At 53.4% G+C, this 14,749-nt stretch overlaps 1 protein-coding gene across 6 annotated transcripts in view; it reads right to left on the reverse strand.

The window, feature by feature from the left end:
* Window positions 1-14,749, reverse strand: part of slc38a5b (solute carrier family 38 member 5b) — a 106,358-nt gene that overhangs the window by 60,460 nt on the left and 31,149 nt on the right. The window contains exon 1 of one of the 6 annotated variants that reach the window (XM_085978875.1): window positions 4,018-4,950. The exons of the other annotated variants lie outside the window; for them this stretch is intronic. The gene's annotated coding sequence lies outside the window, so the exon portion shown is untranslated. Of the gene's footprint in view, window positions 1-4,017; window positions 4,951-14,749 lie in introns of those variants that run through there. 6 annotated transcript variants of the gene reach the window in all.

Raw genomic sequence — 14,749 nt, forward strand, 5'->3', positions numbered from 1 at the left:
CTCCAACAAGCGAGAGTCTAACCATCTCCCCTTGACATTCAATGGCATTACCATCACCGAATCCCCCACCATCAACATCCTGGGGGGTCACCATTGACCAGAAACTTAACTGGGCCAGCCACATAAATACTGTGGCAGCACGAGCGGGTCAGAGGTTGGGTATTCTGCGGCGAGTGTCTCACCTCCTGACTCCCCAAAGCCTTTCCACCATCTACAAGGCACAAGTCAGGAGTGTGATGGAACACTCTCCACTTGCCTGGATGAGTGCAGCTCCAACAACACTCGAGAAGCTCGACACCATCCAGGACAAAGCAGCCCGCTTGATTAGCACCCCATCCACCACCTTAAACATTCACTCCCTCCACCACCGGCGCACCGTGGCTGCAGTGTGGACCATCTACAAGATGCACTGCAGCAACTCGCCAAGGCTTCTTCGGCAGCACCTCCCAAACCCGCGACCTCTTCCACCTAGAAGGACAAGGGCAGCAGGCGCACGGGAACACCGCCACCTCCAAGTTCCCCTCCGAGTCACACACCCCATCCTGACTTGGAAATATATCGGTCGTTCCTTCATCGTCGCTGGGTCAAAATCCTGGAACTCCCTCCCTAACAGCACTGTGGGAGCACCTTCACCACACGGACTGCAGCGGTTCAAGAAGGTGGCTCACCACCACCTTCTCAAGGGGCAATTAGGGATGGGCGATAAATGCCGGGCCTCGCCAGCGACGCCCACATCCCATAAATGAATAAAAAAAAAGAAAAGCTTCTCTCGACTTCAAAATAAGCCCATTTGTCACCCCCCCGCCCCCCCACCCTCTCTCTGCCGAAGGTGTCGACTCCTGTGGGGGTACAAGTCCCCCCTGCCGCCCCACTGGGCACCTGCTGTGGAGAGACTGGAGAAGCTGGGATTGTTCTCCTTAGAGCAGAGAAGGTTAAGGGGAGATTGACCAGAATGGTACCAGGGATGAGGGACTTCAGTGATGTGGAGAGACTGGAGAAGCTGGGGTTGTTCTCCTTAGAGCAGAGAAGGTTAAGGGGAGATTGACCAGAATGGTACCAGGGATGAGGGACTTCAGTGATGTGGAGAGACTGGAGAAGCTGGGGTTGTTCTCCTTAGAGCAGAGAAGGTTAAGGGGAGATTGACCAGAATGGTACCAGGGATGAGGGACTTCAGTGATGTGGAGAGACTGGAGAAGCTGGGATTGTTCTCCTTAGAGCAGAGAAGGTTAAGGGGAGATTGACCAGAATGGTACCAGGGATGAGGGACTTCAGTGATGTGGAGAGACTGGAGAAGCTGGGATTGTTCTCCTTCGAGCAGAGAAGGTTAAGAGGAGATTTAATAGAGGTGTTCAAAATCATGAAGGGTTTTGATGGAGTAAATAAGGAGAAACTGTTTCCAATGTCAGGAGGGTCGGTAACCAGAGGACACAGATTGAAGATAATCGGTAAAAGAACCAGAGGGGAGATGAGGAGAATGTTTTTCCGCAGCGAGTTGTTGTGATCTGGAACGCGCTGCCTGAAAGGGCGGTGGGAGCAGATTCAATAGTAACTTTCAAAAGGGGGAATTGGAGAAATACTTGACGGGGAAAAATGTGCCGGGCTGTGGGGAAAGAGCAGGGGGGAGTGGGACTGATTGGAGAGCTCGTTCAAAGAGCCGGCACAGGCACGACGGGCCGAATGGCCTCCTCCTGTGCTGTGTTGTCCTCTGATTGGCTGACTCTATGCTCATGGGAACTGAGCCACTTCTCCCTGATTATCTCCAGACCAACACTCTCCCAGCAAGATTCACTAGTCTTCCAGAGGTGTCAGCTGTGGCTAAGTGGGTCTCACTCTCACCTCGGAGTCAGAAGGTTGTGGGTTCAAGTCCCCACTCCAGAAACTCGAGCACAAGGATCCAGACTGACACTCCAGTGCAGTACTGAGGGAGCGCCGCACTGTCGGAGGGGCGGTACTGAGGGAGCGCCGCACTGTCGGAGGGGCGGTACTGAGGGAGCGCCACACTGTCAGAGGGGCAGTACTGAGGGAGCGCCGCACTGTCGGAGGGGCGGTACTGAGGGAGCGCCGCACTGTCAGAGGGGCGGTACTGAGGGAGCGCCGCACTGTCGGAGGGGCGGTACTGAGGGAGCGCCGCACTGTCGGAGGGGCGGTACTGAGGGAGCGCCGCACTGTCGGAGGGGCGGTACTGAGGGAGCGCCGCACTGTCGGAGGGGCGGTACTGAGGGAGCGCCGCACTGTTGGAGGGGCGGTACTGAGGGAGCGACGCACTGTCGGAGGTGCCGTCTTTCAGACGAGACATTAAACCGAGGCCCCGTCTGCCCTCTCGGGTGGATGTAAAAGACCCACGGCCACTATTGGAAGAAGAGCAGGGGGGAGTTCTCCCCGATGTCCTGGGGCCAATATTTATCCCTGAACTAACATCACTAAAAGCAGATGATCTGGGTCATTATCACATTGCTGTTTGTGGCAGCTTGCTGTGCGCAAATTGGCTGCCGCGTTTCCTACATTACAACAGTGACCACACTTCAAAAAAAGTCCTTCATTGGCTGTGAAGCGCTTTGGGACGTCCTGAGGTGGGGAAATGGGCTAGAGAAATGGGAGTCTGTCTTTTAAATTCTTTCTTGGAGAGTGTGATGTGGGATTGATTGAGTGGTGGATACTAGTTAAAGGGGAGGGCCGGTGGGGTGTACAGGCGGCCAAGAGGTCTGCGTAGGTGCAACGTGGCAGCAAGCCTGGTTTAAAAAAAAACTGTGTTTATTTACACACAAGTCTAAAAATAAATACCAGTGAGACAGCTGTCTCTGTCAAGCAGTCTCTCTCAACCCTCAACACTGAACAGTTAGTGAACCGGCCATATTCCTGGGACCTCTATTTTTCCCTGCCTGCACCGCCCCCCCCCCCAGCCTCCAATCTTTCATTCTTAATGAGTGAGCGCCGGCGCGCTATTCGACTGTGTAGGGCTTCGCCCGCACTCGCGCCCCGCCCGCTCTCCGGCAAGAGGGGGGTGGGGGTGACTGGATAGCGAGCGGGTGCAGGATTCCTGGCTGATACTCTGTTTTGTTACACTGTACTCAGTCACCCTCGCACTGAGAGAGAGAGAGACAGACAGACAGAGACAGGGAGAGCTGTAATTATTCTGGGCTGGCATGCTTGCCGACACTCACGCTGGCACAGCCCTGAGGGTGCCACGTCCTGCCTTCATGATTAACCACCTGATCCTGGACTCACTGCGATACACACAGCCGCCTTTATGTCTCTCCCACATTAGACCTTCCACTCTCCTGTTTTGCGCCCATTTTGTCTTTTCCTGTTTCTCTGAAATCTTTCTCTTTCTCGCTCACTGTCTCTCTTTGTCTCTCACTCTTTCTCTCTCCCTCTGTCTGTCTCTCACTCTCTCTCTCCCTCTCCCCCACCTCGTCTCTCTCTCTCCCCCTCTCTCACTCCCTGTCTCTGCCCCTCCGACAGTGTGGCGCTCCCTCAGTACCGCCCCTCCGTCAGTGCGGCGCTCCCTCAGTACCGCCCCTCCGACAGTGCGGCGCTCCCTCAGTACCGCCCCTCCGACAGTGCGGCGCTCCCTCAGTACCGCCCCTCCGACAGTGCGGCGCTCCCTCAGTACCGCCCCTCCGACAGTGTGGCGCTCCCTCAGTACCGCCCCTCCGACAGTGCGGCGCTCCCTCAGTACCGCCCCTCCGACAGTGCGCCGCTCCCTCAGTACTGCCCCTCCGACAGTGCGCCGCTCCCTCAGTACCGCCCCTCCGACAGTGCGGCGCTCCCTCAGTACCGCCCCTCCGACAGTGCGCCGCTCCCTCAGTACCGCCCCTCCGACAGTGTGGCGCTCCCTCAGTACCGCCCCTCCGACAGTGCGGCACTCCCTCAGTACCGCCCCTCCGACAGTGCGCCGCTCCCTCAGTACTGCCCCTCTGACAATGCGGCACTCCCTCAGTACCGCCCCTCCGACAGTGTGGCGCTCCCTCAGTACCGCCCCTTATCGAAAGACGAGGAGCTGTTCCTCGAGCTTACATTGAGCTTCACTGGAACAGTGTAGGGGGCCCTTTACAGACTTCCGGACTCAACATCGAGTTCAACAATTTCAGATCGTAACCTCTGCTCCCATTTTTTTGGCCGGCAGCTGTTGATGATTCTGCCATTCCCATTAAACCTCCTCCAGATCCATCTTTTGTTTCTTAACTTGTCCCATTACCATCCCCTCTTGCCTTGCACCATCGTTCCTTTTGTCATTTAATCTCTCCTGCCTTCTACCCGATCTCAGACCGTCCCTTTTGTTCTTTCCCTCCCCTCCCTCCTTTCCCTGCCTCCGCACTTGCTTCGAACCAGTTTCCTATAAAATATTCCAGTTCTGACGAAGGGTCATCAACCTGAAACGTTGACACTGTTTCTCTCTCCACAGATGCTGCCTGACCGGCTCAGTATCCCCAGCATTTTCTGTTAATGTTTCCTCGTCTGTCCCGGTGTCAAATTTCCAGCTGATTCACACTCCTGTGAAGCGCCTTGGGCCGTTTCTGCTGCCTGGAGGCGCGGGAGAAACGCTGATTGTCACTGTCGGAGCAATGCATCACTGGGGGGGGGCGTTGCCCATTGTCGCGGCTCCCTCAGAGAGCGGCGGTTCGCGAGGAAGGCCTGGGTGCGGTCAGTGGCGCCGTCGCACGGTCGCGGGAGCACCCACCGTTGGCCAAAGGGGGCCGAGATCGATTCGGGGGATTGTCGAGGTAAAGCCAGCGGCAGACCAGCCCCCCCAGTCCAGCTGCACGAGACTCCGTCAACCCGCCCCAGGGTCAGGAGCTGCCCTTTCACCTCTGACCCCGCCAGACCACACCCAGCACGGATGGACAAACTTAAGAAAGAGGAGCGGCAGTCGGCCACTCGATCAATAAGATCACGGCTGATCTTCGACCTTAACTCCACTCTCCCGCCCCCGATCCCCATATCCCTCGATTCCCCGAGAGTCCAAAAATCTCTCGATCTCAGCCTTGAATAGACTCAACGACTGAGCCTCCACAGCCCTCTGGGGCAGAGAATTCCAAAGATTCACCGCCCTCTGAGTGAAGAAATTCCTCCTCATCTCAGTCCTAAATGGCCGACCCCTTATCCTGAGACTGTGACCCCTGGTTCGAGACTCTCCAGCCAGGGGGGAAACAGCCTCTCAGCATCTACCCTGTCAATCCCCCTCAGAATCTGATATGTTTCGATGAGATCACCTCTCATTCTTCTAAACTCCGGAGAGTATCGGCCCATTCTACTCAATCTCTCCTCATAGGACAATCCCCCCATCCCAGGGATCAGTCTAGTGAACCTTCGTTGCACTCCCTCTATGGCAAGTATATCCTTCCTTAGATGAGGAGACAAAGAAAGACTCCCATTTCTCCAGCGCCTTTCACTACCTCAGGGCGTCCCAAAGCGCTTCACAGCCAAGATTTGAAGCGTTGCAACGTGGGAAACACGGCGGCCAATCTGCGCACAGCAAGCTCCCACAAACAGCAACCAGATCGTGTGTTTTAAATGATGTTGGTTGCGCGATGAATATTGGCCCCAGCAAACCGTGGAGAAATCCCCCAACGTTCCCTTTAAGCTGCAAGGCCGCAAAGCGCTCCAGGGGCCCCACGCAGCCGGTTCACTAGCTTTTAAATGTTAAAAAACGAGCATAGGCGGACTTTTGACACACTCCCAGGGCAGGTACAGCATGGGGTTAGATACAGAGTAAAGCTCCCTCTACACTGTCCCATCAAACACTCCCAGGGCAGGTACAGCATGGGTTAGATACAGAGTAAAGCTCCCTCCACACTGTCCCATCAAACACTCCCAGGGCAGGTACAGCACGGGTTAGATACAGAGTAAAGCTCCCTCTACACTGTCCCATCAAACTCTCCCAGGGCAGGTACAGCATGGGTTAGATACAGAGTAAAGCTCCCTCTACACTGTCCCATCAAACTCTCCCAGGGCAGGTACAGCATGGGTTAGATACAGAGTAAAGCTCCCTCTACACTGTCCCATCAAACTCTCCCAGGGCAGGTACAGCATGGGTTAGATACAGAGTAAAGCTCCCTCTACACTGTCCCCATCAAACACTCCCAGGGCAGGTACAGCACGGGTTTAGATACAGAGTAAAGCTCCCTCTACACTGTCCCCATCAAACACTCCCGGGGCAGGTACAGCACGGGTTAGATACAGAGTAAAGCTCCCTCTACATTGTCCCCATCAAACACTCCCAGGGCAGGTACAGCACGGGTTTAGATACAGAGTAAAGCTCCCTCTACATTGTCCCCATCAAACACTCCCGGGGCAGGTACAGCACGGGTTAGATACAGAGTAAAGGTCCCTCTACACTGTCCCCATCAAACACTCCCGGGGCAGGTACAGCACGGGTTAGATACAGAGTAAAGCTCCCTCTACATTGTCCCCATCAAACACTCCCAGGGCAGGTACAGCACAGGTTAGGTACAGAGTAAAGCTCCCTCTACATTGTCCCCATCAAACACTCCCAGGGCAGGTACAGCACGGGGTTAGATACAGAGTAAAGCTCCCTCTACATTGTCCCCATCAAACACTCCCGGGCAGGTACAGCACGGGTTAGATACAGAGTAAAGGTCCCTCTACACTGTCCCCATCAAACACTCCCGGGGCAGGTACAGCACAGGTTAGGTACAGAGTAAAGCTCCCTCTACATTGTCCCCATCAAACACTCCCAGGGCAGGTACAGCACAGGTTAGGTACAGAGTAAAGCTCCCTCTACACTGTCCCATCAAACACTCCCGGGCAGGTACAGCACAGGTTAGGTACAGAGTAAAGCTCCCTCTACACTGTCCCATCAAACACTCCCAGGGCAGGTACAGCACAGGTTAGGTACAGAGTAAAGCTCCCTCTACACTGTCCCATCAAACACTCCCGGGCAGGTACAGCACAGGTTAGGTACAGAGTAAAGCTCCCTCTACACTGTCCCATCAAACACTCCCGGGCAGGTACAGCACAGGTTAGGTACAGAGTAAAGCTCCCTCTACACTGTCCCATCAAACACTCCCAGGGCAGGTACAGCACGGGTTAGATACAGAGTAAAGCTCCCTCTACACTGTCCCATCAAACACTCCCAGGGCAGGTACAGCACGGGTTAGATACAGAGTAAAGCTCCCTCTACACTGTCCCATCAAACACTCCCAGGGCAGGTACAGCACGGGTTAGATACAGAGTAAAGCTCCCTCTACACTGTCCCATCAAACACTCCCAGGGCAGGTACAGCACGGGTTAGATACAGAGTAAAGCTCCCTCTACACTGTCCCCATCAAACACTCCCAGGGCAGGTACAGCACGGGTTAGATACAGAGTAAAGCTCCCTCTACACTGTCCCATCAAACACTCCCAGGGCAGGTACAGCACGGGTTAGATACAGAGTAAAGCTCCCTCTACACTGTCCCCATCAAACACTCCCAGTGCAGGTACAGCACGGGTTAGATACAGAGTAAAGCTCCCTCTACACTGTCCCATCAAACACTCCCAGGGCAGGTACAGCACAGGTTAGATACAGAGTAAAGCTCCCTCTACACTGTCCCATCAAACACACCCAGGGCAGGTACAGCACAGGTTAGATACAGAGTAAAGCTCCCTCTACACTGTCCCCATCAAACACTCCCAGGGCAGGTACAGCACGGGTTAGATACAGAGTAAAGCTCCCTCTACACTGTCCCATCAAACACTCCCAGGGCAGGTACAGCACAGGTTAGATACAGAGTAAAGCTCCCTCTACACTGTCCCATCAAACACACCCAGGGCAGGTACAGCACAGGTTAGATACAGAGTAAAGCTCCCTCTACACTGTCCCCATCAAACACTCCCAGGGCAGGTACAGCACAGGTTAGATACAGAGTAAAGCTCCCTCTGCACTGTCCCATCAAACACTCCCAGGGCAGGTACAGCACAGGTTAGATACAGAGTAAAGCTCCCTCTACACTGTCCCATCGAACACTCCCTCTGAAAATGGGTATAGCCTATCCTGTACAGTTGACTGGAACCATTTGGTGGAACGTTTTACTGTATTATCGAGAGTAATTCTCATTGAACTGTTTCAGTTTGTAACCTGGCGTGGAATGTAACAGAATTTTTGCCACGTGGTGTTGACCGAGTGCACATTTCACCCACAGAATATCTTTCTGTTTCCTATTTATAACTCTCTCCCTGGGAGAACCGTCTCGGCTACAATGCAATCAGCAGTCCTTCCGTCCGTGAGCATTTCAACTTTGCTCGTTTGTGCTTTTTCCTCGCCCCGCTTTAATCTCCCTCTCACAGCTTCTGGGAGGCGGGTATTTCTGGCGAGGTGGCGCCCAAGGATAAGCTCCTCGTCACTCCCATTTTCACCCACCTCCTGTCTCACGCCGTCATCCCTCTCGTCACCCCCACCCTATCACAGACCCTCCCCTTGCGTCGCTTTCTCTGCCCCCCGCTCTCTGGATACAGAGAGAGGTTTTTTTTTTTTTTAATTCATTCACGGGATGTGGGCGTCGCTGGGAAGGTCGAGCATTTATTGCCCATCCCTAGTTGCCCTCGAGAAGGTGGTGGTGAACCACCTTCTTGAACCGCTGCAGTCCGTGTGGTGAAGGTGCTCCCACAGCGCTGTTAGGGAGGGAGTTCCAGGATTTTGACCCAGCGACGATGAAGGAACGGCCGATATATTTCTAAGTCAGGATGGTGTGTGTGACTTGGAGGGGAACTTGGAGGTGGTGGTGTTCCCGTGCGCCTGCTGCCCTTGTCCTTCCAGGTGGAAGGGGTCGCGGGTTTGGGAGGTGCTGCCGAAGAACGGTGAAATCTCTAACCTCTTACAGTTCCGATGGGACGTCGTTCACCTAAAACGTTAAACCTCGTCTCTCTCTCTCTCTGCACAAATGTTGCTTGACCTGTCGAGTGCCCAGCGCCAGTACGAGAATATTCTGCCCTCCTGTATGCCACAGAGACATGGACCATGTACAGCAGGCACCTCAAAGCACTGGAGAGGTACCACCAACCCTGCCTCCACAAGATCCTGCAAATCCATTGGCGGCATAGGCGCACCAACGTCAGTGTTCTCGCTCAGGTCAACATCCCCAGCATCGAAGCTTTGACCATGCTCGATCAGCTCCGATGGACGGGTCACATTGTCCGCATGCCCGATACGAGACTCCCAAAACAAGCGCTCTACTCGGAGCTCCGGCATGGCAAGAGAGCCCCAGGTGGGCAGAGGAAACGCTTCAAGGACACCCTCAAACCCTCCTTGAAAAAGTGTAACAACCCCACCGACACCTGGGAATCCCTGGCCCAAGACCGCGCAAAGTGGAGGAGAAGCATCCGGGAAGGCGCCGAACACCTCGAGTCTCTTCGCCGGGAGCAAGCAGAAGCCAAGCGCAGGCAGCGCAAGGAGCGCACGTCAACCCAAGCATCCCACCCACCCGCCCCTTCAACCACCGTCTGCCCCACCTGTGACAGAGACTGTAGGTCCCGCATTGGACTCATCAGTCACCTGAGAACTCATTGTTAGTGTGGAAGCAAGTCGTCCTCGGCTCCCGAGGGACTGCCTAAGAAGAAGAATATTCAGCACAGTCCACGCTGGCGTTCCGGGTCCACTCGAGCCTGCCCCCACCATCCTTCCTCATCTCACCACCTTCTATTCCTTTCTCCCTCGTGTGTTTATCCAGCTTCCCCCTTAAATACATCGACGCCATTCGCCTCGACCACTCCCTGTGGTAGCGAGTTCCACATTCTCCCCACTCTCTGGGGAAAGAAGTTTCTCCTGAATTCCCGATTGGATTTATTAGTGACTCTCTTATATTGACGGCCCCTAGTTCTGGTGTCCCCCACAAGTGGAAACACTTCTTGTCCATCGTTTCTTGATAGGATATGGCACCATCCTGTCTGCACCCACTCCAGCACCTCTTATTCTTTTTATAATATGGAGACCAGAATTGTGCCATTGACCAGACACTTAGCTGGACCAGCCACATAAACACTGTGGCAACACGAGCAGGCCAGAGGCTGGGTATTCTGCGGCGAGTGTCTCACCTCCCGACTCCCCAAAGCCTTTCCACCATCTACAAGGCACAAGTCAGGAGTGTGATGGAATACTCTCCACTTGCCTGGATGAGTTGCAGCTCCAACAACACTCGAGAAGCTCGACACCATCCAGGACAAAGCAGCCCGCTTGATCGGCACCCCGTCCACCACCTTAAACATTCACTCCCTCCACCACTGGCGCACCGTGGCTGCAGTGTGGACCATCTACAAGATGCACTGCAGCAACTCGCCAAGGCTTCTTCGGCAGCACCTCCCAAACCCGCCACCTCCACCACCTAGAAGGACAAGGGCAGCAGGCGCACGGGAACACCGCCACCTCCAAGTTCCCCTCCGAGTCACACACCATCCTGACTTGGAAATATATCGGCCGTTCCTTCATCGTCGCTGGGTCAAAATCCTGGAACTCCCTCCCTAACAGCGCTGTGGGAGCACCTTCACCACACGGGACTGCAGCGGTTCAAGGCGGCTCACCACCACCTTCTCAAGGGGTGACTAGGGATGGGCAATAAATGCTGGCCTTCCCAGCAACGCCCACATCCCATAAACGACTTTAAAAAAAATATGGTCTCCCCATTCTGAAAATAATGCATCTCAAAACTGCCGAACAGAACATACTGATCTTTGGTGCCTGTGGGACAAGTATCAGTGGACACAAAAGAGCAGCAAGGAGGTATTAAAAAGGCTGTATCGCAGGGCTCATTCTGTGTGCTCGCAGAGAGTACACCGCCCGTGAATATAAACCTCCCCAACACCAGTAACACAGTAAACAAGGGCAGCGTGTATGCTGGATATAGCTCCTTCGTCCCGAGTCAAATGGCTCTTGGAAATCTAACACGTGGAGGAGTGTTTATGTACATGCAGTCACCAGTGTAAGCAGAATAGCACAGCGTTAGAAAGGACTCATGTTTCTCCAGCGCCTTTCGCCACCTCAGGACGTCCCGAAGCGCCTCACAGCCAATGAAGGACGTTCCTTGAAGTGTGGTCACTGTTGCAATGTGGGAAACGCAGCAGCCCATTTGCGCACAGCAAGCTCCCACAAACAGGAATGTGATAAATGACCAGAGCGTCGTTCTTTTAAGTGATTTTGGTTGAGGGATAAATATTGGGCCCCAGGACATAGAGAGGTCATTATACCTCCCCAGACGAGATGAAGGTCAGGGAAACCTTTAACCCGCAACCCCCCCAGTACTGTGCCAGTGTTATACAGTGACAGACCTGTACCCGCCAGTACTGTACCCCAGTGTTAGTGACAGACCTGTACTCACCAGTACTGTACCAGTGTTATACAGTGACAGACCTGTACTCACCAGTACTGTACCCCAGTGTTATACAGTGACAGACCTGTACTCACCAGTACTGTACCAGTGTTATACAGTGACAGACCTGTAACCACCAGTACTGTACCAGTGTTAGTGACAGACCTGTACCCACCAGTACTGTACCCCAGTGTTATACAGTGACAGACCTGTACTCACCAGTACTGTACCAGTGTTATACAGTGACAGACCTATAACCACCAGTACTGTACCCGTGTTATACAGTGACAGACCTGTACCCGCCAGTACTGTACCCCAGTGTTATACAGTGACAGACCTGTACCCACCAGTACTGTACCCCAGTGTTATACAGTGACAGACCTGTACCCACCAGTACTATACCCCAGTGTTATACAGTGACAGACCTGTACCCACCAGTACTGTACCCCAGTGTTATACAGTGGCAGACCTGTACCCGCCAGTACTGTACCCCAGTGTTATACAGTGACAGACCTGTAACCACCAGCACTGTACCCCAGTGTTAGTGACAGACCTGTACCCACCAGTACTGTACCCCAGTGTTATACAGTGACAGACCTGTACCCACCAGTACTGTACCCCAGTGTTATACAGCGACAGACCTGTACCCACCAGTACTGTACCCCAGTGTTATACAGCGACAGACCTGTACCCACCAGTACTGTACCCCAGTGTTATACAGTGACAGACCTGTACCCACCAGTACTGTACCCCAGTGTTATACAGTGACAGACCTGTACCCACCAGTACTGTACCCGTGTTATACAGTGACAGACCTGTACCCACCAGTACTGTACCCGTTATACAGTGACAGACCTGTACCCACCAGTACTGTACCCCAGTGTTATACAGTGACAGACCTGTACCCACCAGTACTGTACCCATTATACAGTGACAGACCTGTACCCACCAGTACTGTACCCGTTATACAGTGACAGACCTGTACCCACCAGTACTGTACCCGTGTTATACAGTGACAGACCTGTACCCACCAGTACTGTACCCCAGTGTTATACAGTGACAGACCTGTACCCACCAGTACTGTACCCCAGTGTTATAGTGACAGACCTGTACCCACCAGTACTGTACCCGTGTTATACAGTGACAGACCTGTACCCACCAGTACTGTACCACAGTGTTATACAGTGACAGACCTGTACCCACCAGTACTGTACCCGTGTTAGTGACAGACCTGTACCCACCAGTACTGTACCCATTATACAGTGACAGACCTGTACCCACCAGTACTGTACCCGTTATACAGTGACAGACCTGTACCCGCCAGTACTGTACCCCAGTGTTATACAGAGACAGACCCGTACCCACCAGTACTGTACCCCAGTGTTATACAGTGACAGACCTGTACCCACCAGTACTGTACCCCAGTGTTATACTGTGACAGACCTGTACCCACCAGTACTGTACCCCAGTGTTATACAGTGACAGACCTGTACCCACCAGTACTGTACCCCAGTGTTATACAGTGACAGACCTGTACCCACCAGTACTGTACCCCAGTGTTATACAGTGACAGACCTGTACCCACCAGTACTGTACCCCAGTGTTATACAGTGACAGACCTGTACCCACCAGAACTGCACCCCAGTGTTATACAGGGACAGACCTGTACCCACCAGTACTGTACCCCAGTGTTATACAGTGACAGACCTGTGCCCACCAGTACTGTACCCCAGTGTTATACAGTGACAGACCTGTACCCACCAGTACTGTACTCCAGTGTTATACAGTGACAGACCTGTACCCACCAGTACTGTACCCCAGTGTTATACAGTGACAGACCTGTACCCACCAGTACTGTACCCCAGTGTTATACAGTGACAGACCTGTACCCACCAGAACTGCACCCCAGTGTTATACAGGGACAGACCTGTACCCACCAGTACTGTACCCGTGTTATACAGTGACAGACCTGTACCCACCAGTACTGTACCCCAGTGTTACAGTGACAGACCTGTACCCCCCAGTACTGTACCCCAGTGTTATACAGTGACAGACCTGTACCCACCAGTACTGTACCCCAGTGTTGCACAGTGACAGACCTGTACCCACCAGTACTGTACCCGTGTTATACAGTGACAGACCTGTACCCACCAGTACTGTACCCGTGTTACACAGTGACAGACCTGTACCCCCCAGTACTGTACCCCAGTGTTATACGGTGACAGACCTGTACCCACCAGTACTGTACCCCAGTGTTATACAGAGACAGACCTGTACCCACCAGTACTGTACCCCAGTGTTATAGTGACAGACCTGTACCCACCAGTACTGTACCCCAGTGTTATAGTGACAGACCTGTACCCACCAGTACTGTACCCCAGTGTTAAAGTGACAGACCTGTATCCACCAGTACTGTACCCCAGTGTTATACAGTGACAGACCTGTACCCACCAGTACTGTACCCGTGTTAGTGACAGACCTGTACCCACCAGTACTGTACCCGTGTTATACAGTGACAGACCTGTACCCACCAGTACTGTACCCGTGTTATACAGTGACAGACCTGTACCCACCAGTACTGTACCCCAGTGTTATACAGAGACAGACCTGTACACACCAGTACTGTACCCGTGTTATACAGTGACAGACCTGTACCCACCAGTACTGTACCCCAGTGTTACACAGTGACAGACCTGTGCCCACCAGTACTGTCCCCCAGTGTTATACAGTGACAGACCTGTACCCACCAGTACTGTACCCCAGTGTTATACAGTGACAGACCTGTACCCACCAGTACTGTACCCCAGTGTTATAGTGACAGACCTGTACCCACCAGTACTGTCCCCCAGTGTTATACAGTGACAGACCTGTACCCACCAGTACTGTACCCCAGTGTTATACAGCGACAGACCTGTACCCACCAGTACTGTACCCCAGTGTTATACAGCGACAGACCTGTACCCACCAGTACTGTACCCCAGTGTTATACAGTGACAGACCTGTACCCACCAGTACTGTACCCCAGTGTTATACAGTGACAGACCTGTACCCACCAGTACTGTACCCGTGTTATACAGTGACAGACCTGTACCCACCAGTACTGTACCCGTTATACAGTGACAGACCTGTACCCACCAGTACTGTACCCCAGTGTTATACAGTGACAGACCTGTACCCACCAGTACTGTACCCATTATACAGTGACAGACCTGTACCCACCAGTACTGTACCCGTTATACAGTGACAGACCTGTACCCACCAGTACTGTACCCGTGTTATACAGTGACAGACCTGTACCCACCAGTACTGTACCCCAGTGTTATACAGTGACAGACCTGTACCCACCAGTACTGTACCCCAGTGTTATAGTGACACACCTGTACCCACCAGTACTGTACCCCAGTGTTATACAGTGACAGACCTGTACCCACCAGTACTGTACCACAGTG

This window comes from Somniosus microcephalus, unplaced genomic scaffold (genome assembly GCF_052327205.1).
Source record: "Somniosus microcephalus isolate GS21.2 unplaced genomic scaffold, FLI_Smic_1.0 unresolved_chr7, whole genome shotgun sequence".
Lineage (NCBI taxonomy): Eukaryota > Metazoa > Chordata > Chondrichthyes > Squaliformes > Somniosidae > Somniosus > Somniosus microcephalus.